Source organism: Scaptodrosophila lebanonensis, unplaced genomic scaffold (genome assembly GCF_003285725.1).
Source record: "Scaptodrosophila lebanonensis strain 11010-0011.00,11010-0021.00 unplaced genomic scaffold, SlebRS2 tig00000001-arrow-pilon, whole genome shotgun sequence".
In the NCBI taxonomy this organism is placed as follows: domain Eukaryota; kingdom Metazoa; phylum Arthropoda; class Insecta; order Diptera; family Drosophilidae; genus Scaptodrosophila; species Scaptodrosophila lebanonensis.
Genome location: NW_022060529.1, coordinates 27,345,742 through 27,373,231, shown reverse-complemented (window position 1 = coordinate 27,373,231; position 27,490 = coordinate 27,345,742). Strand labels below are relative to the sequence as shown.

Sequence of the window (27,490 nt, the reverse complement as noted above, 5' to 3'; positions counted from 1 at the left end):
TGTTCCCGAGCATCCCAATCGACTTAGCGATGGATGTCATCAGTAAAAACTGGACCAGGATAGAAAGCTTCACTAAAATCCCAAAGAGAATGTTTATGGACATCGTACATTTCTGCATCCGTGAAACAAGGTATTTTAAGTATACGGACAGAATGTATATACAACTTAAGGGACTACCGATGGGATCCCCGGCGTCCCCTGTAATAGCGGACATAGTCATGGAGGAGCTTCTGGAAAACACAACATCGAAATTGATCCATAGACCAAGACTCCTGACCAAATATGTTGACGACTTGTTCGCAATTATTGACAAGGAACAGGTGCAAAAGACATTAGACGCCCTCAACATATACCACAAAGACATCCAATTTACATTAGAGACAGAAAATGACGAGAAACTTAATTATTTGGATTTGACTATAAATAGATGTGGGAATACGCTAAAAACAAAATGGTACCAGAAACCGACGGCATCGGGTAGGCTGATTAACTATCACTCGAAACATCCGAAAAATATGATAATAAATACAGCCAAGAACTGTATAAGACGGATGTTCGAGACAAGTGACAAATTTTACCATAAACAAATAGAGGAAGAAATTAAACGGATACTGACACAAAACGACTTCCCTATCAAATTGACGTATTCCCTAATCAAGAACCATAAGAACCCAAAGAAAAAAGAACCAAGAGCACCAAAAATCTACAAATCTCTGACATACGTATCTGGGTTCTCAGAACGCTTCACCCAGTCAGACTGCTATCAAAAAGAGGATATACAAATTGCGCACAGACCGGAGAATACACTTAGGAACATTTTTAATAGGACTAAGGCAAAAATTGCAGAAATGGACCTGAATAACGTAGTCTATAAAATTCCATGTGACGGAGACAGCGACAACCCATGTAGGAGATTTTACATTGGAACCACTAAGTCGAAACTAAAAACACGGATATCACAACACAAGTCAGACTACAAACTAAGGCATCAAACATTGACACAAAAAACTGCTCTAACAACCCACTGCATAGAGACTGGACACACCCCCAACTTTGAAGAAACGAAAGTACTTCAACAAGAACGACACTACAGTAAGCGATTCACTCTCGAAACGCTACACATTATCAACACACCTAACAAATACAGAATTAACTACAAAGCAGACACCGAAAATTGCGCGCATATTTACAGACACCTGTTAGTTAGCAACTCCAAGTCAAACAGAGCAGACTTGCTTAAATAAGTAATTATATAAAAAATTTTTTTGTGTTATAGTTTTAATATGTTAATTATGTTATATGTTTTGTAGTTGCCCTGAAGACGGTTACCGTGGCGTAACCGAAATATATCGGAAAAAGAAAAGAAAATTAAATAAATTGGTTTTTCTTACTCTGACCTCGAGCCGGCCAAACAATAAAAATATTTATATAAATATATATGTTGTTGTTGCTGTTGTTGTTATTGGTGCGCGCAATATAGTCATTTAATTTTATCGAGCGGAAGTTCTAAGTGCACTGTCGCGTGGTGTTACTATTTCGGATACATACATAGGTGAATGGTGACGAAGAGATGAAGAAACGAATAGAATGTACGGCCACACACCGCTGAAAAGGGAGCTAAAAAGTTCCATTTTTTTGGCTTAGAAAGAAATCAGTTTTAATTATGTGCAGCGCGTTCATAAAAATAACAAAAACAAATAACAAGCAAATAAAAAAATGAACTATGACAAAACGTTTAGCGAAACTGTGCGTTGCTGCTGTCACCTGATTCTACATAGAAGTGCATATAAATATACAAAAATTGTATTTATTTAATATTCTTTCCAACCCACTGCCCACGGCCTGTGTCACCCCTCTATTTGAATATTAGGCTTTTAAAAATTGGCACAAAATATGCCTCGGGGTTATGGCCATGTGGCGGTTGCTTTTATTGCTGGTGTCGGTATTCATCTATAGTACAATGCCGCTGTTATTGCAGCAACTGTTACTGTTCTTGTTGTTTTTGCATACATTTTGTTTAATAACGTAAACAAAAATAAAGTTGTTTGCTGCTTGTTAATATATGCACGTTACAAAAAACAAAAACAAAAAAAACCTGAAAAAACACACGGCAACTGCCAGAGGCAAATTAAGAAAAGGAGCAGCAAAAAAACATTGGTAAAAAATAAAAAAAATGACTGAGCCAATGTATGCGGAAATTGATGGCAATTTTAAACAGCTTCAAGCAATGCTGGTGCGTCCACCGTTGTTTGGATATAGAAAGTTGGAAACTGAGAGTTGGATAATGATTAATTGTTCTTGTGTTCAGATGGAAAATTTACGTTTTGGTTTTCAAATTACAAAATGCATACGTGAACTTGCAGTTATTATCAGTGAACCTTGAAAAGAATCTTGGTTAGCTCAGCCAAGTCGCATCCATTTAACGCATTCAAACTTTTATTCTGAATGCATGAGCTAAGGTTATATTAAAGCGCTCCTGAATTGGCTTCCCTGTCACCAATGCACACCTGAGGCAATACATTTGTTTTCTGTAAACTCTGAATAGTATACGAATGATATAATTGTTGTCAATCTGAAGCGATTATATAATTAATTTTATAAGCAATCGCTTATACTAAGTGGAAGAAAAATCTTACAATCCAAAAACAAATTCTGTGAACAAACTCCAAAAAAACAAGTGGAAAAGCTAAGTCGAGTGACTTGACTTTGAAATACTCGGTACATATGTAGAGAATAATTAAAATATTAAGAAAATTATAACAAGCTGTAATTGTTACATACATTCATACAAACTAGTATAGACTTTTCCTGTTTGGGTACAGGGTATAGGAAACACCATGAACATTGTTTTGACGTACAGAGCATCGACACATAAACATCACATAACGCACAATCCATCCAAGGCTAATCACTGACCACAACAAACGCGCAATGAAATTCCCCTAAACGTGTCTATATTTTTCTAGGATCAAAACAGATTATAATATAACATAAGCTTTTTCTCACATTTAAAATCCAATAAAAGATAATAAATGTCAAGTGATCATATTATGTTCATTACGATGTTAGAGCACAAAATTTATTTATTTATTAGATCAATTTAATTTCAGAACGATCATGCACTTTACAAATTCAGATGTGAAATATTTCCTTTAGAGTTCCGCTGCAGGGCTCCACAAAGTAGAATGTCAAAAGCTCCACATAAAGTACATACGATATTTTAATAAAACCGCATATATCTACGCATTTGTGTATACATATATGCATGGGTATACCTCAATTGGCTCTCTTCCTCTCTCGTTCTAGCAGCAACTCAATAAGCCAGCCATGAAAGTGCGAAGAGAAATACAAGGCAGAGCAAAGAAAAAACATTATACAAATTTGCTGTAGCGCGGCATTCAACCGCGCAATTTTTAAACACAAGGCATTATGTTGTGAGTGATTTACGGCCTGGCATAGCAACAGCACCAATAATGTGGTTCAACGAGAAAAAACACAGGATATTTCAGGCTTGCAAAATGTTTTCTTGCTGTTGTCATTTTTCCCTTTGTTTCAACTTTAAATGATTTGCGTTATGTTAGGGGCGCTCCTATGCTTATGCACAAAAGTATGCTAGTAATTTTGTTGCTCTGGCAATTTGCAATGGCGTTGTGCTAATGTCGCCTAACTTTAGATAACTAATTAGACGATACGCCTCGTTCGCCCAGCGCGCCCACTCTTTGCAAACCTTGGCGTAGCTAATTACATTTAATGTGTTGAGCAAGCAACTTGTTTAGCTGCAGTTTGGCATGGCGAGGAGCGACAACGAAGGCCGGAGCGGAACAGACCAAGACGTTGGGAGTTGCTTATTAAAACACTTGCAGCCAACACGTCGTGTACGCAATGCTTAGCTGTGAGTGTAACTCTAACTTCCAAGCACTTAAGTGTTATACAACACCAGTAGGTTTATGGAGGAAGGAGCGGGGCAGTATAAGCAACGTATGCTTAACTTAATTATAACTAATTTACAGCATAGGTTTAGACGCAGAGGTGTGTACATGTGAGTATATTAGTAGCATATAGTTTATTAGTATATGTATAAGGGAAAGTATGCGTTGATGATAGAATAAAAAAGTGCCTAACAAACCGCAACTTTTGCACGCGCCTCAAGTGCTCATTAAAGCAGCCTTAAAGCCAGCATAAACATGACTAAATGATATTCGAATTAGTTAGGTTACACAAACATATATACACATCCATACGTACACACACGCAAACCAGCACACATTCGTGATGAGATAGACTTCATATATTCAGATAGATGTTGTGCCTGTGCCCCTGCCTGAATTAAACGCCTACAACTGTGCAACAGTAATCGCATTTGTCCCACAGCACATTTGCATATTTATTAAGCATATGGTTGGCCATTACGCATTGCTGTTGATTTTAAGAGCAAGTGCGTGGCTCGCGAACAGCTGCCCTTTAGTCTGACCCGCCTGGCCTGACTGGCCAGGCAGCGAAATGATTGAAATTAAAACCACTGGCATACATAAAAAGTCGCTTACGCTAAAAGCTGAGCACGGCAATGGCGGGTCGGGCCAATGGCTAACGATTGCACGTAACCGCATAAAATCAAACGAAATACTCGTACTCCAGCATAACAGCTAGCAGATGAGGGCAGGCAGTACGCGTTTGGCAACGGTAAAATGGCAACAAAATGCACTTTATAGAACATACACACAATTTACAAAAATGGGAAGCTGGACCAACAACCAACATTGCGTTGAGGTGCAATAATGGCCAGTGGCTGCAACACGGCCCTTCACCACTCAACGTAGCACGTGCAGTCCACGCACGTGTTTCCCCGAACAATGGAAATATTACGTCAGACTTAAACGACAAAAGGGAGCTGTTCAGATATTGGTTTTAAATCCCACGTAACACTTTGCATCGATTAACTTTATAAGTATTATAAAATATTAATATGATAACTGCAAGCTTAGAAAATGATCATGTCTGGTGGATTATTTGGATGATTGTTTTAATATTCTACCAGTGTAATGTGTCTTTGTGTCTGTCTAGATAAACGCCTACCCTTCAAAAACGGCTGATCCTATATTAGCCAATATTGGTCAATACGAGCTTATTTTTCGTTTCAGTTTTCCATATGGCTTCTCCAACACAGTGTACCGTAAAAACTCCACACACTTCATAGGGTTAATTTTGCATACTTTACTCCTTACCTCCAAATAAAATCAGTTAATTATACCCAGTACCCAGAAGGTAAGAGTGTATTATTATCCTCATGCAAAATTTTATTATGATATGTAGTAGGTCAAATGTAGAGGAATAGATAGCTCCAGGTGGCTGAAGTGTGTTTCGGATTATATGGCATCACAAAGGGCCTCTCTGGCCTAACGCACACCTCTCTGGCACACCAACGCCCGAGCCATTACAATCTAACCTAAGCTATAGCCATATGTACGTGTGCAATAAATTTTATTTTTTTTTTAATAAATAAATTTTTTTGGATTGGGGACAAGGTATTTAAAAGTTGAGCCAGCTCGACTATAACATTCCTTCTTCTAAGAAAATCTAATAGGTACATACATGTTTTTTTACTTTGCACTGCTTCTGCTTTACCCGCCTTTGATGCAACAGTTGAAGTTTGGGTATAGAGTATTTCACTGCTGAGCTTGCTCGACTGTAACATACCCTCTTGGTTTATATTTCCCAATGTGGGTATCATACAAAAGGAAACGCATGTCAAAATTCTTGATGCAATGATTGATTTATAATAAGAGTTGACCCGGCCATCAATCATCAACTATCTCAATTCGAGTATATCGAAGAAATCTATAATGTATAATAATTTAACTCAAACATTACGTATTCTGTTTTTTAAGTTTTCTACATTTTTCCTAATTCAAACTATTGCATTAATAAAGATTTTAAGGACCATACATGCTGGAATGTATTTTTCTCAAAGCATAATTTGCATTTGTATTCTAGTATTTGAATTTAAATTGTACAAGTTGCTTTAGAAGTCCCCAAAACTGAGCCTAATTGCCCAAATGACAGCTACCTCAACAGTACTACTGCAATTCCACTATCGCATGGCAACACATTGGCAACTGTCATGCCAAGCTGCAATAATAAAAACGTGCCCCAAACTGCTCTGGCAGCACTCACAACAGAAGCAAGCACGCCTGTGAGTGCCAATATTAGCTGCACTCTCTTATTCATTTTTATTCAGCCCCAAAAACTCCCAATCGAACGTCAATGCTTGACTTTCACACAACTCGAGCGGACAAACACTGAAAAGCAGAATCAGCAAAGCTAACGACATAAACGACTACGTGCGACACAAAAGCCAAAAGACACACACACACGAGAGACATTGCCAGGCAGGCACACAAGCTAGCAGATAGAAAATCGTCAAAAAGTAAATATGCAACAAACAATGGCATTATGTAACTTAAAGTGCACAACGCGCAAAGTGTGACAACAATGACACAAAATCCGATTAATGCAGCTGCTACCACAGCCCCTCTAAATACTTACAATATATGTACACATACATATACATATACATATGTATGTACATATGTGCAGCTGCTGCAGCAGCATATGTATGTATGTATACTAAATATATAGTATACATATACATCCATATGTACATTCAGATATCGAAATATACCAGAGCTTGCGTATTGTGTGCTACCCCAACCGATAAACAAAAGGAGAAATGCGTATGCGGCACACCGAGCCCCAGAGCCAATCAATCGTTATAGCACCCCTGGGTGCAACCCCAGTGTTGTCCATGTCGTGCGTTTTGCACTTGAACGCAACCTGACACGCGACCAGCAGAAAAAGAAGAAGCAGCACCAGCACCAACATCGCCAGCTCACAGTTCAATGTTCGACCAGGGCATAGGTCAAAGCAGTATAACAGTACAGTAGACGCCCATTGCAGTCAACAAGTCACAAAAACCCGGACTGTCAACAGTTTATGGATAATAAAGTCCTATTGAAACACCTTCCATTTCCATAGAAAGTACATAGGAGAATATGGGGAAATGAATATTTTGAATATTTAGAGTCTGAGTTTAAAACACACAATTCTAGCCCTAACTTTATTCCATTTTGTACTTAAGTACTTACGAGTACTATCATATCCTTCACTGAAATATGAATGTACATACATACGTACTATATGCGTTGAGGTTCGATATCGACGTGATTAAACAAGAGGAAAAGTTAAAGTCGGGTGTCCCGACTTTGAAATACTTTCTACATACTTTCTACAAATGTGTCTCTTCTCTTATAGTCTTTGAGATCCAGGTGATCATACGGACGGACCGATTGACAGACATCTGTCCGTTACAGTTTTCACCTCCCGACGACATAATATTCTCTTGTATAGAGTATAAAGAGACCATTTGTATAGAAATTATTCTCCCGTGTTTGTTTTTCGATACAACAATATGCCCTTTGTTTCTAAAAATTTAAATTCCGTTCTTAGTGCTCTGATATAAACCAGATCTGTCTTTCTTAAAAATTCAACGGTTTAGGGAAATTGGTTTGATATCCTAAAATAAAATATGCCAAGATTTATATTAAGCAGAGCCCAATATATGGGATGATTGTAAAAATGTCGAAAATATCAAAATACCCAATTTCGAACTGCATAATTATTAGCGATTGGACATCACTTGTTAGCTTTTTTGGTTCATAGTGTAAAGTAAAATACAATTTCTTTCCATTCCTATTATTTTGTGTATTCATGTAGAGTTCCCTCGTCCCTTAACTCAATTAAACATCCAAAACTCTGTTTTGTATGCAAAGTCAATGCCGCCTACAAAGCGACACGTTCAAGTGCCTAATCTTTCGAAATTGCTTTGGCAAGCAAAAGCGGCAGCAGCTGCGGCGACAGCAAAAATAATCTCAACAACAAAACTAACCAATCACGCTCTTCTAAATGATATATCGGGGTATTCCGAGCTTGGCTTCCATGCCTCTGTTTGCCTTGCTAGACCATTGACCTGCATTTATATTATGCATATGCATACGCATTGTTTCTGCACAAGTATACTCGTAGATAATAAATAAATAAGCAGGACGATTAAAAATTGATAATGTTTGTACAATTGTTTGGCAGCTTATTGTTATACATTTTAAAAAGTTAATTAAGCTACTATTCATTATTCCCAATTAGTTGCATGAAATTTATTGCGCTCAAGCCGAAATTCGGGCACAAATGACTCATAATTTTAAAATGGAATTGTAAAGCCTCAGCTGTGACACGGCCCTGGTCGACTATCACTCTAGCATTCCACGTCAGCGCCCAGCTCTAGCTGCGGGCTCAGCTTCAGATTCAGATTCATATTCAACTTCAGCTCCGGCTCCGGCTCGGTTCGGTTCGGCACGCACAGGCATTTTTCTCATTTCCGTCTGGCAAAAGCATTTTTGCGATTTCCGCACAAGGCACAGCATGAAATATACAATAGTCGTATATACACATACAAATAAATAAAAGCGTGCCGCGCATATATGCCGTGTATTTATTTACAGGCAGTGGCGGCGACAAAAGCTACAGCAGCAATAGTCAACAGTCATCATCAGGAAGAATAACAGCAGCAACAACAAAAGGATTGTACTATACCCGTACATACATACTTGTATGTATATGTATAGTAGTATGTATGTACATGCTGTTGACAATTTGTCAAATGCCACTCCTCCTTGCGCCCATTTAGCCAGTTAGAGGCATAAGCTGGCATATGGCTGGCTGGTATGGAAATTTGTTATGAAAATTGTTACGCGCTGCATTAAATTCATGTGCAACAACAATAACAATAACAATAAACAAACAGTACAAAAGGCACAGGCAAAAACAAGACTATGGAAACGATGGAATGAATTTTCACGCGCGCTCATAAATATTTTACATATATGCATATTAGGCAACTTGAAGTCGAGCAAGAAAGTGAAGATGTAAGCTGCTGGCACGTGAAATGAATAATGTGAAATGCACACACACACACACACACACACACACACACACAGACACAAACACACGCACACTAAGTCAGTGGCATAACAAGGCGACATGTCACATTTGGCGCGGCTTTTTGTGCTGCAAATTATTGTGACATAAAGTGCTTTGACAGCGACACCAGCCAGGATAGCAGACAGGCAGGCAAACAGACAGCCGCTATATAGCTGACATTTATGCTGCCACCATTCGCCGGCGTCGGCCCCTCCTGCCTCTGACATTCATGGGCATACACATTTCATTGCATACTTCCAGACGCAAAATGGAAATTTCTATGCACATGCATATGACATATTTAAGTGGGTTAAACAATTTTGCTCATTAAACAGACAGCTGGCAGCCGGAGTTATCCTTTATATTACGTAACATAAGCAACCTCTACATCCCGATCGAACAAGTCTTAGCCCGAAACAGATATTTGTATATACTCCTATATATTTATGTATGCGTGTGTGGTAAATAAAAGTGTATGGTCTCCCCAATTTCTTCTACTATAATAATGTCACTTTGGCGCATTAACTTAAGACAACGTCCAATTGCAACCACTATCTGACCCAATTCTATTGCAAAAAGTCAGAAGTCACTCAGAAAATGAAATACATATTTAAACTGCATATAAAAAGAAAAATCCACTTTTATCATTTGCAATGTTTGCAACTGAATTGCATTATTTTCATTATTATTCATAGTATTCATTTTAAACACATTTAAACTGATGATGGTATTTCTTAAAAGCACTACCATGAGGACTTACATTTGTAATTAGACTAAGTTCTATCTAACGAATTGTTCGGCCAGTGCGCCATAATAAACACTATAAAAAAAATTTGTTTAAATAGTATTCATTTTAAACACATTTAAAATGATAATGGTATATGTATCTTAAAATGTCTTAATTATATTTATTCGATTATTATTTGTAGTTTATTTCATATGGCTCATATATGCAGCAAAAATCAATATTGGGTTAAATTATCTATTTCATTCGAAGTGCACGCCGCTGGCACTCTCAAATCACTTAAAGCTCGCGCACGCCTAAATCGTGGTTGGTTAATAAGAATAATATATATAAATGTGTGATTCACTCATTGAGGGCTGCTTCTTCCTCTCCGTATTCTCCCGGGAGCGCACAAGACGCTTACTGACACAGCTCCCAAATGGACGGTCGCTTGTTTTTGTTATTTCATTCACTTTGCCTTATCCAAAAGTAATTATTTTCCATTAAACGTAATAATGATGGCAGAGACTGATAACGGGCAGGACTCGAGAAATTAAATTATGCGCCGTTTGTTTTTTCTTGGACGCTACAGGCGTCCCCCTATCCCATCGGAACATTTCCTCGCTCTTCGCCTGCCTTGAAGCCTTCGTGGCACAGTACGGCTGTGGCTGTGGCTGTGGCCGTAGCTGTAGCTGTGGCATTCCCTCTTCCTCTTCTTCAGCTTCTGCTTCTGCTATTGCGGCTGTGGCTAACCAAGCGCCAAGCACGCGCCTCGGGCGCTGTCACCTTAAACAAGTTGTGACAACAGCATGCGCGTCTTGTTGCCAATGCAATAACAAAAAGTCGCCCAACGAAATTTGCAACACCAACACCAAAGTAAGAAAGAAGAAGAGTAGGAGCTACAAAGGCAGTTTTTACTCGGCTGTTATGAGACAGGGAGATGGGTCGGTTGAGGTTTGTTAAACGCCTCCATTAAACGCTTGAGTTCACTTGATCAGCGCGGCAAATGATTTCGAGTTTGGTTTGCGAAGATTGCGTCCTTGGTTTTTACTTTTCTCTAAACTGTGTGTGTGTGTGTGTGTGGGAGTGTGTGTGAGTGTGTGTGAGTGAGTGTATTCGAGAGGCTGATTTTGTTATTGTCTAGGCCTGGGCCATGATATGCCTCGTTGGGTTTCTATTTGATATTTCAAAAGCATAATATTTTGCACGCCCACATCCCAGGCAGCCTGCCTGCATGCTGCATATTATAACAAATTTTTCGCTTGCATAAGCATAGAGTGCGAATGTGGGTGTGTGCATATGAATGTGTGTTGCATAAAGCATAAAACCATGTATGTGTGCATGTAACTGCCGCTCGCTATATCGCTGCATAACAAATGGGGCCTGGGTGACGCACACGCGCACATATTAAGCATCGTGGGCGGCAGTCTATAAAAATGGAACGGAACTGCAAGTAAATTAACAGGCAGTAAGGCACGGGGAACACGAGTGGCAAGCGGCGAGAGAGGCGAGAGAATAGAGTGACGCATTTGTGTGCGTCTTGTTTTACATAAGGCGCCCATTTGCTAGAAGGGAACGTGCTATACTCGCTATATACATACGTATGTTTGTGTGCTTGTACGTGTATGTATGCACTTGTATCTGTGCGTATGATGTCGGCTACTTAAGTTACACAATGACATTTTTCAATGTGTCAGAATTTTATTGTTGCAACTTGGGGCATTGTTGTTGACAACTGACATCTTTCTTTCTGCAACTGCCAGTTTCTACTCTTGTTGTTGCTTCTGCTGCTAATGTTGTTGTTGCCGGCACTCCTGCTTTTGCTGTTTTGTCTCAAAATGCTGACAACTGCTTGCCACTTTGGCCAAGATGAAAAAAAAAACAAGTAATATACAAAATATGTATATTCATACATATAGAATGTATTTTTCTATAAAAGGAAAAATATTTGAAACACGCTGCAAGTTCCAGAAATGATGAAAATTAAATGTCATGCTTAAATCAAGTCTTAAGCTAACAGAAAATATTGTAAATATAAATATTTACTATTGTTCCATCCATATATCATGTTTACTGCAAATGGATTCAAATGGACTTGCAGTGTTCTTACAATTTTTATTGTCCATGACATTAATTGCGAATATTTTTGATTCCAAACATTGATCTTTATTCTTTGAAATTTAAAAACATTTCCCTTTAGCGGTCAAAAGTTAAATGAATATCTGCCTACTCAAAAGTCCTTTGTATAAACAGTATTGTCTATGAAGGTTTTGGCAAAGCAAGTTTTTTAATTATTCTTAACTAGTATGAAGAAATTTCGTTTTTGTTCTTGACGTTTTGGATGCTTCTGCTGGGATAATTCATTGCTCTACTGGAGGATAGAAATAAGTGAAGGGGACAGAGGGATATACTGAAAAATATTTGCTAACTTTTTCATTGCCAAATAGAAAGCAGAGAAAAGAATTTCCGTTTTGAGTTGACTGATTGATGAAACAATTGACTAGCAATGTAGAGGCAAACAGGCTATTCAAATTTCAAAGATTTAGAGTAATGGGCATTTGGATAAGGTAATATGTACATACTATAACACTATTATTATTTTATACGAACTATCATACAGTATAATACCCTGTTATGCGTTCATCATATGACTGATAAATGTTGTCATCAACATAGAAATTATCAACATAGAAAATGTAGTTAACATTTCCTTTTTATCCACATCTGTGTTTTGGTTTTAAAATGAATAGTTTTCTTTAGTATTACAGTTCATTGGCTGGGTTGAAAGAAGATTATCGCTGTATCAATTTCATAGAAACTTTACATACTCGTACATAATTCACGTTGGAAGAATGGGAAAGTAACGAATGGCATTCTACGGAGCTAACGAACGAGGAAGTTGCTAATTAATATTTGGAGAACAGCTTATGTTTGCAATATCTACTTGTAGTAACATTTTTTTACAATGTCTGCAATTCCGTTGCATAGTAGATAAGCGCGCCATAAGTCTCTGCAACTCTAACAGTTTTCCTAAATATGTATGCACTTTTTAAAGCATTGCTATCCATGTTCATAAATATTGGCCAAGTTGCTGCTGCAACTCCTTATTCTCCTTTCTCATTCGACTCCTCCTCCTGCCCCTCATATTATTGCTCGCCAACTAAAGCAATTTACAGTTCTTGAAACACAAGCAACAGCAGAAGCAGACAAACATGCAACTGACCTGCCACGCCAAGCCACGCCAAGCCAAACCAAGCCAAGCCAAGCCAAACATAGGGAAAAATTCAAATTATCTACAAGACGAAATAAAAGAAATGTAACAACAAAGCTGCTGTGGAGAGTGTGTGCCAAAGTTGAGTTCTTTGCGCACATTCTGGCACTTCAACATTTTTCTTATTGTCCACGAAAAATGGCGGCGGCAAACAGTGCTTGCCTGTGTCGGAGGCAAAGGACTGTGGAGGACTCTGGACTGTGGACTGACGGTAAGAAGTTAAGAGTGGCGCGTGGGCTTGGATTATTTGGGCGATGTTTTGCAACATGTTGGGCTTTAGATGGTTTGGGTTTCATTTTTCGTCTCTGTTACGGGCTCTCGTGATCTCTTCTTTTTCATTTTTATTTGCATGCCGAAAGGCTAGGAAAAGCAAAGCAATTTCCATACATGTGAGCGGGCATGCTTTCATGTGAGTATGTGTGTGTAATAATGTTATGTTTTTTAGGCCATCCAGCCAGCTTGCCAACTTACTTTGCCCGCTTAATGCAGCAGCAAATAAAAAATGAGCTTAATGTAGCTGCAAACTGTAGGGCTAATATGCAACATCAAAAAAGGACGAAGACAAAATGTGGCAAGTAGTCGAGTCGAGCAGACAGCTAATTGGACGCTGATTTACAAAATTACTGCCAACAGGCAAACAAACAAGCAAACACACATTCACTCACACAATACGCATATTTAAAACACTAACAAAAATTAATGTGGTTAAGCAAAGAATTTGCCTGTTTCCAGGCTTAAAGCTAAAAACTTTATTACTTGGATGCGGGAAAATCACTGAACTTTTGTGCTGCTCCAGCTTTTTGTAGTTTTGGTTTAGTTCTGGAGTTACCCTTGTTTATTATTTTTATATCTTGCAGCCGTTTAAATGTTAAGCAATATGTCAAGAAAGAAAGCATAGCAATAAGCCCACATTCAACGTCATAGTCAGAGTAATATTTGAACTTTAAAACAAACTAAAGTTTGGTTGTAGTTACTGCGTTTAGAAAAAATATAATTTTTGTCTTGCATATTCAAAATTATTAGTTAAATGTATTAATGTAGTTTATTTGAAAAAGCCCTAGTAAATTGAACATTTTGTCTGGAGTCATCAAGCTAGTTTTAAGAATTTGATTTTTAATTTTATTAAATTTATTTAAATTAAAAACATAATTTATGAAATTATTTAAAATTTGTTTCTTTAAGCTTTGGGCCCTTTTCTTTCTATCATTCCTTTCTTGTTTAAGTTCAGTTTAAATAATTTCGAACATACAATTTAATTAGTTACTGAGCCGTATGCAATGCATTTAAGAGTAGATTGAGTTGGTCGTTAGTGTTGCTGGATAGAGGAGATCAGTTCGGAGAGCAATATCATAATCCGTTAGCATTTTACTAGGTTTTGAAAACGGCAGCAGTTCCTTTCTTAGAGATTGGCAGTTTGGTTTCACTGCACTTCAAGCTCTTTGTTTTCAGTGGCTGTACACAGCTCGATCCGCGCATGAAACGTGGTCGTCGGCAATGCGGGATGGGTCATAAATAAATCTGTAGTGCTACCCGCCCAATGGCTAATTCAAAATAATATTTATTTCATTTATTTAAAAATTAAAATTCCGTCTTTATGATAAAAGGAGAGGGTATCGCTTAGAGCGTGGTCGACTTTCTGTTTTCACTTTAGCCAGGATGTTATCACCTATGTAATAATTATTTGTGAATCTAATCTAATCTTTTCCCAGTTTGTGCTTCAGGGGTTTCTGAACGATGGTCTTGGCTGGAGAGTATGTATTTGGGAAACGGGGTTAGGTAGGAGTCACTCTTCTCTGTTGACAGGTTTTGACCATTTTAGAAGTTTCACCGCTAGTTTCGTGGGCATCGCCCGTGAGAAGAGGCCTCCGTCGAGATGCTCTCGCGGTTCGAACGCACGGCACTATTGCTTGCCATCTGCATGCGTTATTTTATAATCATCGTTTTCCAGTAAGAATTTTTTTTGGTAAAAGCACTCAAGCATTTTATGCCTGCGGCCAGACCAACCATGGCCCTGGTGGCCATCACTCGAATGTCAGCAAGAATGTCACTATTAATGGCCGATTAAGGAAAGCCTTGGTCTTACTGATACTTGTAGTTCGAACATTTCATTCTGTTGAAAGGAATTACAAAAAAGAAGAAAAAGTAAAGTGTATAATAAAGGCGTTTTCCTTTGAACGATCCTGATCTAAGTCAATTTTGATAGTTCGGTTATGGAGCGTGCGAACGTCTTATCTACAAGTATTCTTCTGAAATAATATGATCCGGGCGAACACAGTCTACAAGTAGAGCAAAGAACGGCACTTAACATTGGGCAAAATTCTCATCAATGTTTGAATGCTGGGCATACTTGTAGTAAGCGACAGCTGCGAACGACTTGAGTGCAAAATTCAATTAACTTGCTTAAGTACACCCACACACAGATACATACATATAAATACGTGTGTACACGGGTTGATGTACTTGTGAGCTGGGCGTATGTGTAAGCTATCAATTTCATGTCCAATGAAGCAATTTCGTAGCTGTAGCTGCAACAGCAGCAGTTAACGTAAAAGCCATGTGAATTGGCCAAAACCCCAGCCACTTAAGCAGATGTCAACTTCATTTTGCATATGTGGGTGGCAGCAGGCGGAAGTCAGGTGGAGCAACTGCGGAACGAGGACAAGCAGCCCACATCAATATGTCAGTCTGGTGCACCATTGACAAGTTCTTTAGGTGCGGCTGTAAAAAAGCTTTGCACTTAATGGCGCGCACATTGACAAATGTGATAGGAGATCGTCTCATTGCTATAGCCCGCCATAAGCCCGCCCTCCGCCATTCACACACACACACACACGCACACACACACACACACACACACACACACACACACACATGCGCCTGCTCAAAGCAACGCCGGCAATTTGTAGCATGTGCGGTTTGGTTTCGCATTTGCGGGCAAGCAGCTTCACAGTGGCTAATTGTTTTGTGGTTTATTGTTTAATTATTACGTGCTTATATACATACATACATATGTATGTATGTATGTATGTATATAGTATATATGCATGTAAGCTGTGCTCAATACCGACACTACTAATTAAAGCGCTTCTGCATAATAAATCGAATTGTACGTCTCTTGCAAGCCTGTCTGCCTATCAATCGGTTTGCTTACCGCAGCTGTTCATTGTAACTGCGCATGTCATTGCCAAATGGGCTGTCAAATAAGAAAACATTTTGTCCAAATGTTACTGTTTCGACACACAACAAAGTTTGACATTTTATGATGAGCCACCTTCCCCGAGACTCACAGCTCTGCCGCCCCACAATCCCACCATCTCACTCTCAACTGAATCATTGGTTTTGTTGTGGCGCATCCCTTTGCTGTCAATTACATCAAACTTGTGAATTGTTCTCGTTATGCATTTGACATTTTAGAGTCAATATAAAGCGAAAATAACTTACACCCGCAGACGAACTTACTATATACGAAGAAGAACACAATCAGAAACAGCAAACAATGCAGCTTTTCCGTTCCATAAATAAATAATCAATGGATTGTTCCCCTGTACATCATGCCGTATACGCAATATGCGCTGTGCAATTTGTATGATGCGGTATAAAATGAAAGACCACTCAGATTTAGCAGTGTTATGAGACACAGATACCCATCTGACTGACATGGATTTGAGCAATTAAAAGTAAATCTGTTACAAGCACTTTCCCCCGAGCAGGCATTTTCCCTTTCTTATTTACGAAGTAAGGAGACGATACAGTACATTATGTGGCCAATATATGTTATTTATAGCCAACTCCCGACATCATACACACCTCGATTTGGCAGAGAGTCCATCACAAATATTGATACCTATAATTTATTCCATTTCCATAAAAAATGCATGACAATTGGGTATTTATTTCAATAACTGTGCCTTGCTTACCTTATATTCATAAGCATATAAAAAGTATGGAATTGTATGTACATAAAGATATATACTATACTTGTTGTCTAGGTACCCCCATTGGCATTGCTCACTGTTATGACTAAATCGACAATGAAAATTAGTTTTGATTTTGTACGGCTTTCGTGCCAAACGAAATTGCATTGCATGACACGAATAGCAGCAACAACAAACCGAAAAAATAACTCAAATACAAGTAAAGCAGGAGGAGAACAACTTGCTGTTAAAAAAGAAAGAAAAACAAAAGTCAAATGTTGTCTGCCTGTCTGCCTCCCTCGTTGCCCCGTTCCACGTGCTAACATGAAATGCAACAATTCCCCGTGCGCATAAATTGCCAACCTAAATATGCCATATAGAGAGATCCCAGGCACCGAGAGAAACGTTCTCTACTTGTATATTCGTATATATGTATGTACTCGTATATGGTACGTAGTTACAGCTAACAGTCAAACAAAAACTTCGTGTTAACTACACTTTTGGGTATTTGTGTATTAACACTTTGGGCTGCCAGACAAGCACAAGCAAAGACCCACGATTCACGGCACACGACACAGGACACAGGACACACGACCGATGTAGGACGTCGAAAGCTTCATCTTCCTCCATGCCAGCACTGTCCAGTCCTGCACAGTGGCCAATAGCTAATGGCAATGGCAATGCCAAATGGCTGGGCCGATGCACTGGACAAACTAAAGTTTAATTGGCTAGTTTAATTGTCAGGACGGGCTGAAAAAACTCTAACAAAGAAATTTAATCAAGCGACGAACAATTGTGGAAAATAAATACAAAAAAACCAACAAAACATGTTGAAACCGATGCCGAGTTAACAAGCTTGCGCAGTCATCTGCATGGCGGAGATGAGAGGCGGGCCAACATGAAAGCACTTTTAGCGGCATTGGAAGCTTAATTTAAATGCCACCTGCACTAAACAAATACGAGTAAGGGTGTGCATCTCCTCACTCCACAGGCGCCACGCTATTGTTAGTGACACTCTTTCAGAATTAAGTGTATACATGACACAAACAGCCAAACGCATTGACAGACACACAGACAGTTGGACAGACACACAAACACACAGACAAACAGGCAAACTCATGAGTGTGTCAATGAATGTGAATTGTTGGCTGCTGTCGCGCCACACTTCAGCAGCCACTCACCACATCAGCATACAACCAACCAGCCAACCAGCCAGGACGATATCCACAGCAGAAGACTCAATTGATAATTTGACCGGGAAAACAGTTTTTATGTTTACAATTTCAAAACCCATAAACATGTTTCTATTTATTACTTTTTTTTAACTATAAATTAAAAGTATTGCACTTTTATTTCTTTTTACAAGCATTTTTGCATTCGTGTTTTTGTGTTCACATCACCTATCCCCATTGAAGATTGTAACACTATACGTAATCTAATTAAGGCATATAAAACCTACGCGCAGGATAAATTGCGATGAACAAATATCAATTAATTTGCGATATATACATTGTATAAGCTTAAGCCAGTCTAACAAAACGACACATTATTTAAAAGTGAATGCTTTAACAATCTCAAAATCGTCAGCATGATTTATTTATATTAATTAAATTAATTTTTAATAATTAAAGCTTTATTTTTTTACATTCATGACCCTTCACTTGCTCTAGGAGTTTTTAATATAATAAGAGGTTAAGTGAAGTTGGATGACTTGCACACTAAGGTCAACATATTAGCGTAGTGGTGCCATGTATTCTTCTTGAATAGGTTAAGTAGTCTGAAGTCATTTACTATGTGGGTATTAATGGTTAATGTGGTGGGTTGGCTTTTTCCAATATTATGCCTCTTTTCTATACTGAATAAGGCAGCAACCCCCTCGGATTTGGTCATCGGCCCTCATGGATGTCTTAACGACATATTACTTAATGGCAATAATTGATCCAGCTAAGAGATTGCGCATCTATCTTAAACGCCTTCATAAATGACGCAACAGAAAGAAATAAAATAATTTCTGAATCTACATAAGCATAATCCAGCTAATGCATAGTTGGCATATAAAAAGAAAAGAAGTTAAATATAAAAGCCGCTAGTTATTCTCCCACATACGAGTATAACGTAAAACGAATTTCATAAACACTTACGAAATAAGTACTTAAGCTGATGATAGAAATGAGTGCATACGAATATTAAACCAATGTCAAAAAAGCAAATAAAATAAAATTTTATGTTGAACTGTAATTTGTTAATTAATGATTGGTAATTAAAAATTATAAAAATTCTTTCATAATTCCGCTGTATACGGCTGACACCGTTTAGAAACAAAAAAAGTCCTTTAACTATTTAAAACATTATTTACTGACAGTGATATGCCTTAATAGCGAGGGAAGTTATGTAAGGCCTACTGTAGAACTAACTTACTAAATAGTGTTCAAGTAGTTTGTGATAAATGAAATCTAAAGTATGCGATAAATATGCATGTATGTATATCTGGCAGTACTATAGAAAAGGTTCCGCTTTAATTAGGTTTACCTTTTATGTAAAGAATTCAGAAACATGTCAGCTTATACTCACATGCCATTACGTTATATTATTAGGCACAGTTTGCAGCGCATTGCAGAAACTTATTTGGTATATTAGAATGCAAATTGATTTGGTTTCCCCAGCAATCAATACATAAATATAGAACTTGTGGCTTATATACATACATCGCCAAGGAGTTGTCATAGCAACGGCGTTGTCAGCAAACAATGTCACTAACTGACATTAGGTTAAATAGCCGCATATACACGTACTACACTGTAAATAAATACACAAATACATATGTATCTGAATTCACGATTCAAATTAATAAAATTTTCATTCTTTTATTTGCAGGTAAGCGAAGCCCGACGATTTTCCTCTCACTGTGTCTTATACTCTTATTCGCCTATAAAATCAAAGTACGTACTTCTTTTGGCACCTTGCCACAAACACACGCACGTCGAAGGAGAAACACCTATACTTACATGTATACAAACCGAACAGCGGCGCCATTAAGCTTCAGATAGATGAAATCAATAAAGTCGAACGTATCCTGCTGATAGCTGTTTAATGTTTACAATATGTCTTTTTTGCGCCCTGTTCTGCGCTCGCCGTCGCCGTCGCCCTGGCACTCGCTTCGCTTTTCCGGTGCCTCTATTTTCCTTTGCCTTTGCCTTTGACTTTACCTTGAGGCAATGCCATTGGATAGCAATCGTGTGGCATATGACGCTTCTCTTATGCCATGCAAAGCGATTTGATAGTGTTTGATATTATGTTGTTGGCATTGCTGTTACTGTGTTGCTGCTTCAGCTTAAACTGATACGGGGGCCAACTGCAGTTGTTATGATAGCAGAAAGCGTCGCATGAGTATCCGAAGTTGCAACTAGGGCCAAGTAAACTTCTAATGCCAAACAATTTAGTGCACTTCTTGTGCTGCTTCTGCTGCTTTAGCTGCTGCTGCTGGTTATGCCTGGAATGGTGTCGCTAGCTGAAGGTAACCTCCATTATCCGATTTACATTTAGGTGAATGCGCTCAAATGTGCAATTCAATTTAAGTCAACTTGTGTGCCAACAACCAGAACGAGCACGACAAACAAACGCGTTCCATTTGGGCTTGGGGTTGGGATTTTTGGTATGCATTTAACCAGAAAAGCAGCGCAAAAAGCAGCTTAGCTTGCGTTGGTCTCGGTTTAAGTTGGAAGCGGAGCACGGCAAACACATGACAGAACAACACCAACACACCATCACACCATCACCAGTGGCATCAGTAACAGCACATGCTCCAACAAAAGAGAAACGTAGAGAGAGTCTCAGGACGGGGAAAGGAGTGCAGTTGGAAAGCGGTGGAAGCATCGACTTTGCGAATAAAAAATTCAAAGTCAGTGAAACGCAACTTAAGCTTTTTTACACTGCCAACAAGCATAGGGCACAAAAAATCAAGCAGGATAAACACACGTGTACAATACTCGCACACACACACTCAAACAGGCACAGAAGGAGACTGGCGTAGCTGACGACAAACGGAAAGCACAAGCGCCCAGGATGCTGATACACACACACACACACACACACACACACAAACACACATGCTCGTATAAACATAAGCAAAGTAGATTAAACACCGCAAAACAGGCGCTCAATGAGTCACATGTAAATGCCAACACAGTTCCTTTTTTCGCCGTTTTTGTTTGTGGTGTTTTTTATTTTTTGGGTGAGGTTGCAAGCAAAGCCGACAAAGCGTGCTTAAAAATGTAAAAAACTGTGAAGGAGAGAAAATAGAGAGTGGTTAGATAGGGTGCTGACTCTGTCAATATTTAGTTAAATGTTGTAATCAGATTTTATCAACAACGTTGCTTCTATTACGCGAATACGAATAATCGGTTAACAAGCGAATTTATAGACTATGAAAATGATCAACTATGACTTTTCAGGAATAATTTTGAAAAATATACACATACAAGTATAAGGCATCTGTGTGATAAATTTGATGTCTCGAGCTCTTATAGTCTGTTAGATGAAGATTAATAATATGCTTCTCTGTGTTCTTAAGATAATAGTCCAACTTTGAGTTTAGGGAATAAAACAGACTCACTTGGATCTAGGTCTGGTAAGTAGGGATGGCGCTGAAGAAATTCAAAGCCTAGTTAATTAATTTTTCCATGGCAACTAGTGAACAAACGCGACCCGAAGTTTGAACATGTCCAATTAGTTGTTCAAAATACTTGTATATTAAATGCAGTCTTTAGACATCTTCGTGATTTCAGCTACATTTCTTACCAGAACCATTTACAATTTACAATTTTACGATTTTCCGATAGCCACACTTTCAACTTTTTCCATTTCATTTGACTGCTAGATTCGTAGTAATATGTAGTATGGGATCAACTTTATTCGTTCGACACAAAATTTATATCAGATTAGCGGTGAATTTAATTGTATATATACCATTTAATTAATAAAAATGACAAGGTAATAAACTTAGTGGCGAAAGCAAAATTGTAGCTCACAAAGAGACCTGCAGGATCAATCCCAGCATAAAAAACTATTTAATAATAGAATCATTCAAAACGGAATTAATTCAAATTCCAAATTGTGTGTTTTTTTTTTTTTTTTTTGAATCAACATCTCACCTGACGATATGAGAATTGAAGGCCTATCCACATAAAAAATACTCGTACCATGTACATTTTTTTCCAGTACAATAAGTATACTACTTTCACCTCACAGCAAATACGCCGCTGTTCCCCCTTATTGCATGCCAGTTTTTGTCAGTGTGTGTTGAGTGTGTGTATGGGTGTGTGTGTGTGTCTGTATGCAAAGGTAAATTTGAATTTGATTGAAAGCATGTGACACAATCAAGCAACCAGCCCAACCCAAACTCTTGCAGATCGGGCATTTCTTTTTCCTTTTACCTACTGGTCGTTGTCGTTGTCGTTGCCGGTGACGATGCCGTTGTCCTCGTCAGTGTCGTCCTTTGCGTTCCCGACGTTGCCTGCAGTTTAGATAACTTTGGTGCGCGCATCATTTGGCGCTCGACTCGACTGCTTACTTTGCTCCGTTGCGGTACGCCTTTAGTTGTCAAATGGTTTTGTATAGATTTCTGTCGCCACGCCGCCCTCACGACGAAGAACAACCGCCCCGCATTGCCCCACCCGTGTCCCTTCGCTGGCATCGCTCGCACGCCCTTTGTGTGACGAGTTTCTGTGACAGCTTGTTATACATACTATACGTACTATACACGTATATGCTCACCATTGTGCTGCACACTGACAACGATGAATGAAAGCGATTTATTTTATGATTTATTGCGTATACTTATTGTATTCTGCTCTATAGATTTACTATATATTTGCGCCATTTATTCGTGTCGGTCTCTTTCCCATTGTTAACACTTGCAAATCAGTCGGGCTCGCCATTGATTTGCTTTCCTGGCGAAGCGGAGCCAAGCGGAACAGACTGAACCGGAAACATCACGCAATCCAATACCAATACGATTGCCTCGGTTGTCTCGGGGCTAGCACAATGACAGCGTTTAAAAATTTAAATTCAATCAAGTGTCAAATTAGTGCTGATTTTTAATTTAACGACCCTTACTTTTGCGTTGCCAGTTTTTTACGTTGTTCGACTCATAAATAAAACATTTTCCTGCCTCTCAATTAGGGCCAACAGCAGCAGGCAGACGCAGCTGCCGTTGCAGAGACCACCGGGGAGTCACCGGGCCCCAGTCAACCCTCAAGTTAAGATTACAAATCAAAATGTATAAAACATGCAATTTGTTTTGCAGCAAAACTCACGCGTAAGCCAACTACAAATGGGATGATGGGGATAAAAATAGCAGTCGGAAACTCTTTTAAATGAAGTGATAAATTGTAAAAGTGTTCCGCGGTGCAAATCCAACAGTGTTATTAACAAAGTGAAGTCGTGTGTTTCAGCCCAACATTTTGTCTTGCTTTGACTCACTCAACCTGGGTGTGATGTTATTTCGATTTGGTATCCATCACAACCTCCTTGAGTGAGCGATAGCAGGATAGAATATCCGCAAGCAACTGCAGTACATATAGCTTAGTTTGTTCCAGTCTCCCACATCACAAGCCTTGGCCTGCATCGATTGCATGCACGTGATAAAATTTGCAAATGCCTATTTAATATTGCTTAATAGCAAAAATCAATTTTGTAATAAATTTGTAACCATATGCCATGTGGCATATGGGGGATGTCGCAAGCGCAAGTGGAAGGCAAAAGCACACATTGTCTACACGCAACATTAAGAGCAATGTTCCTGCTAAGAACTTACATATTTGTGTGTATATGTAAATGTCAGTGTGTGTGTGTGTGGAAGGCCCTAAGGCCCATCACATACCGTAGCATACTTTTAGGCTGGCCCTGTAACTTCTAGCAAATATTTACCTTTTTGGGGGCACGTTCTTACATTCACAGGCGTACGAGTATGTGAAAATACATTTAAAATTTTAAACACTTGAGAGTTTTTGTTGACGGTCTCGACTGTCGGCTTCGTAATTTATCAACAGCAGCAGTAGCGGCCAAAATATTAATACCGTATACATACGTGTATATAGGATATATACTCGTATGTATACGCTTACGTATGTTTATCGAGCATATTGCTAGCCCTGTCAATGACTGCTGCTCTAATGACAATTTTTGTGCTTCATTTTTATTACTCCTGTGGTTACATTGTGATTATTTATTAATTAAATTTGTGTTGTGGGTGCGGGAAACTCAATTTGAGGCCACCAATGATGTCGCCGTCACCGTCGCTGTCAGTCGCTTTTGTCACTTCTTTGCCTAGGTACGTATGTTGCTGTTTGTTGGTTTTTGGGTTTTGTGGCGTTTGCCCCAAAATGGCGGCAAATGCTATTATGTTAAGACTTAGCGTGCATTTGGGGATTCTTCCCCTTATTTTTTTTATTTTTTCCTAATGCCCAGAACCCTTTGATAGGATGCGGGCAAAGAGGTCAGCAGGGTCTGCGCCAGAGCAGGCTTCAATTTTTAATGTTGTCAGGCCGACGTTAAACGTAATTATGTGTGACAACATTGCCTACTTTTGAACTGGGAAAACGCCAGAAAGGCACAACCATGACCAGCAGTTAAACAGGGCGGTTTGGGAGTTAACACATGTTAGTATCAGTTGGTTAAGCTGCATAATATATGCAGTACATCTTAAACTTAGAAAGTTTCAATTCTACTTCTCATTTTAAGCTCATTGCATCCCAAAAATTCATAATTCTACAAATTATACATAGTCTGCGCTGTGTGGCATGATCAGAGAACCATTGAGTGTATTTACATATATCATTTGATGCCAACATTACAAAAGAAAAAAAAAATTTCTTGAAAATGACAGAACTCCTGCTTAATATTTTCCGCAACTTCAAACACAACCAGATTTGAAGGAAAAAAGTCAATACTAATAATAAACTAATAATAAACGTATTTTTCTACAGTCTTACATGATTGATTCTTCGTCCTTCCATCATTTTACACGAGATCGAATAAGGCATAGAGTTTTCAAGTTACATAATTTTGAAATTCTTCTATAGTTTCATATTTACTATCCGTTAAGTTGCATGCTGCTAGGATAACCCATTAACTAATCATAAAACTGATATTTCATGATGCAACCGTCTCATCTTTATCTGTCTCCGAAGGAGACTCTGCCTTATTCTGGTTGTTCTGTTCTCAAACAGGAAGCATTTGTAGCCGACTTTTATACTGTATGTACGTTCTGAGAACAATTTTAAAAAATCAATATTGACATGAATTAATAAATTAAATGTACCTACATTTTTGTATGCAAATTCTCTATTGAATGTGTTCGCAGTGTCTACAAGGGAGTTTTTATAGCCTGTACCCAAAGGGTGAAAGGCTATACTAGTTTTGTTCGCATGTATGTAACACACAGAAGGAGGCGTGGCAGACCCCACAAAGTATATATTTTCTTGATCAGGGTGACAAGCCGAGTCGATATAGCCACGTCCGTCCGTCCGTCTGTCCAGCAGCTTTTGTTGTTGTTGCTGCTTTGGTTCAACTTTATGCTGCATACATACATATATATAAACACGCATAGGTACGTGATATAAATGTATGCTGTTAAAAGTGAACATAAACATGTATTCTAATTTAATTAAATTAATTAATTAATTCCTTTTTTTTATTAATTTAATTTTTTTAATTTTTTTTTTTTAATTTTTTTTTTTTTTTTTTTTTTTTTTTTTTTTTTTGTGGAGAGTACAGGCTATTTTACTGTCGGGCTTGCTCGACTGTAGCGTTCTCTCTTGTTTATACATACTTATCTGTTATTTTAACAAGTTAGAGTGAGAAAATTTGAAGGACAAAGTTCATTCAATCGATAATTTTCCATATTTCGGGCTTAGTCGAAAATGTAATATCTTGGACACTTTCCGCAATTTGTGTATTCATATAAACAACATGACGGATTAATTCGTATTGTTATCGTCATATGTCACGTCTCTATTCGGGAGGTGGATGAATAAATACATTGTGGAAAATGTTTGACTGTTATTAGAATTTTGATCCAGGCTGCAGTGGGCTCCCAAAATAAGTTACAGACAATTATATATGGATATATGTAAAAAATGTATTTCCTATATTTTTTACAATTTTGCAAATTAAGTTCAATTTCCCACAGGAGGCAGAAACTCAACTTATAGTGTTTGGCACAAAGCTACGACTTGTTTTAGACTTAAATTGATTACTTAAGCCCCGTTTCAGAAGTAATAATTTGAGAGCATTAGGAAATAGCCATGATTGCATACGAGTAGATGTGTTTCTAATGTTTCTGAGGTGATTCCTTGCGGCATTAGCTAAGAGTTCTGACTTCACTTTTAGCATTGCACGGCCTCAAGCCACACTCCGCAACCGAGGCGTCGCAATGCGCTCTATGTGTATGTCACCATTACGTCTTAAGGCCTGACAGCTCAGCCAGGCATGTCACTCACAGAACACAAATACAGGCGCACATACACTTACACATATAAATACACATGCACATTCACACAGACACACGAACACAACATTTTGATTAAAATTGTACGAAGGTAGCAACTGTCGCATCAAATGTCTAGCAACGATTTGGCCGCTCGCAATTGATTGAATTGAGCACATCGAGCCATGAACTGTTTGTCCGCCGGCTAACAGCTAAATCACCGTTGGCAGCTTTGCATGTTGGCAGCCAGGAAAGGAGGCAGCCAAGTCAATGCTAGAGGAGATGCCGATACCGATGAGGCAGCTGATGTCGTTGCCCTAATGGGATACGCCGGCAGGCGCATCAGCAGCAAGCACATCGAGCTGCAACTAGCGACGTAGGCTATGACGGCGCGTTTTGCAATTTTTCCTCAATGGCATACAGAGACAATTTCTTGCACATTACACTGACTTTTTCCCTCCAACTTCCGTGCAAAGTTTTGTTGAACGCGTTTTGGTTTTGTTGCTCAGACAGCTATCGAAAAAGTTTCGCAATGTTTGCGCAAAAGCGAACAGAACTAACAAAATGAGTTTATTTTTTGCTTAATTTCGCACGAATTAAAAACGCCGAATGTCAGTAGCTGCAAGCAAGCGCCAGCAGCCAAGACTACAAAATAGATTGTTGGCAAATAAATAAATAAATGCAATAAGTAAAAAGTTTGAGATTCGCGCATTTGCTCGGAAACATTGCAATTTACGTCGCCTTCGATGCAGACGGCGTATTACATTTTTGGCAGCAGTATATGGTAGATATAAATAATGGAGCCCACGCACATTCATACTCGTATATGTTCTTATGTACATAACTTTAGTTCGCGGGTGAGGGCGCGTCAAGTAAATAAGTATTGGGAGTATTGATAAAAATCATGTAAGCACTTGGTGCAAGGAATTTTTATTTTATTCCAGCATAGTTTGTAACTCGCTGCCTTGAAATATCATAATGAACAACCAACCAACCAACTGAACATCCACTTTTTCGTAAATAAAATGGTTTTTTATTCGGTATCAATTTATAACCCTCTAATT

At 38.5% G+C, this 27,490-nt stretch overlaps 1 protein-coding gene across 2 annotated transcripts in view; it reads left to right on the top strand.

The window, feature by feature from the left end:
* Positions 1-27,490, top strand: part of LOC115633933 (matrix metalloproteinase-2) — a 100,650-nt gene that overhangs the window by 63,498 nt on the left and 9,662 nt on the right. The window lies entirely within an intron of this gene.